This window comes from Hoplias malabaricus, chromosome 13, assembly GCF_029633855.1.
Source record: "Hoplias malabaricus isolate fHopMal1 chromosome 13, fHopMal1.hap1, whole genome shotgun sequence".
NCBI lineage: Eukaryota > Metazoa > Chordata > Actinopteri > Characiformes > Erythrinidae > Hoplias > Hoplias malabaricus.
Window position 1 is genome coordinate 33,935,058 of NC_089812.1, and position 1,687 is coordinate 33,936,744.

At 37.8% G+C, this 1,687-nt stretch overlaps 1 long non-coding RNA gene across 1 annotated transcript in view; it reads left to right on the plus strand.

Annotated features, from left to right (window-relative positions):
- The first annotated feature begins 1,018 nt into the window (after window positions 1–1,018).
- The window catches only part of LOC136664525 (uncharacterized), a 1,213-nt gene continuing 544 nt past the window's right edge, over window positions 1,019–1,687 (plus strand). The window contains exon 1 of the long non-coding RNA XR_010795152.1: window positions 1,019–1,125. This is a non-coding gene — a long non-coding RNA (uncharacterized lncRNA). The remainder of the gene's footprint in view (window positions 1,126–1,687) is intronic.

The following is a 1,687-nucleotide window of genomic DNA, read 5'->3' on the forward strand; positions in this document are numbered from 1 at the left end:
TGTATATCTACTTTTATATATATAGGTTAAAAACTTGAGAGGTTAAATCTCCTTCAAAAAGGAATTGAACCCAAAAATATGAATTAAAAAACTGATTTTTTCAGCAGTAAATTTTGTTGGTTGAAGTGAGGGGTTTATACATATATATATATAAACCCCTCGTTCAACAATATAATGTATTATATTTAAATATGTATAATGGTTATGCAAAATCTCATTAAAAAAAACATTGTTCAGAACATTAAACACTGGAATTTTTCCGTTATTTGCTAAGTTAAGGCTTTATGTTGTTTCAGCAATTACGCAATACACCAGTAGGTGGCAGTAAAGAATCATGATTCACGAAATACACAAACTTAACGTGTTAACACGTTCATAACGCGTTAACACGTAAATACCTTAGCGTGTTAACACGAAATTATACGCTACTTGTTAACACGGAGAATCCAACACGTTTAGAGACTAACGGCGTTCCATAGAAGCTTAGCTCCTGGTGACTACGTCATCGATGACGGAAGACACAGTAGAATTAGGGTCAGTATAGTGTGTGTGTGTGTGTGTGTGTGTGTGTGTGTGTGTATATAAATCATAAGAAAAATAATATAATGTTTGTATAAGATTTCATACAAATACAAAGCTTAGAGATACATTTTAATAAAATGAACAGGAGAGTAATACTTAAAGATTAGCAGCTTTCGTTCCCTCAACACTGTGGCAGGTGAGCTCCCAGACTGAGGGGATTCTGGGGTCCAAGGGACAGCCCAAACCTGGGGGGAAAATGGTTCTCTATAGAACCCTAAACACTTGAAGAACCTTAAGATTAAAGGTTTCTTTGTATTATGAAAGTGTTCTTCAGACTGCTGATGGCTCTATATCGCAATATTTAGAAAAGGGTTCTCTCCGGCACAAAAAAAAAGTGTTCTTCTATTGTTTTGTTTTCAAATTTGTAACAATAAAGGAACCATTTATGGTGTCGTACAGAAGCGTTTTCTACACTCTAAAAAATGCTGGGATGTATCTTCTACCTAACTTCTGAGGTCCGTGATTCCCGCCTTTTTTCTCATTTTGACTGTGGGCACCAGAGGACAACAGACAGAGACAGAGCGGCTGTGTTACAAATTTAAGGTGAGTGCTTCTAAGAAACTATCATAAATTATCGTTTATTGAGGCATGTTCGACTAAAAACACTACTTTTGGGTTTGTCTTGTCGCTGTAACGTAGCCGAACAAGTTTAAGTGCTAACAAGTGTTACCTCGCTAACAAAACCAACGTTTTAACTGAAATAATTAGAGCGAGGGGAGTAAACAAAAGCATTTATAGAGCTAAATATATATACATATAACGTTTCTCTGGAAAGTCATGTGTGTTTAAAGTGTTTTCGAGTATGTTGTCGACGAATTAGCCGTCACCTCACGGCCGACAGACAGCGGGTGCGTTCCAATTCACTCTATGTTCCCTCGGAAGTGCACTGTTTCAGAGCAGAAATGTTGGGGTTTACACGCAAACGGTGCAGTTTATATCAATAATGTGCGGTATGAGTATGTGTTTGAGTCCCAAACCGAAATATTATAGGCTTCACAGTTTGAGCGAGTAATGTGTGTTTCCAAACCGTAGGGGACTAGTGTAAGGAGAAGTGGGCGGTTTGATATTCAGCCACTGTGCGCACGAGCGAGCGAGAGAAACGGAG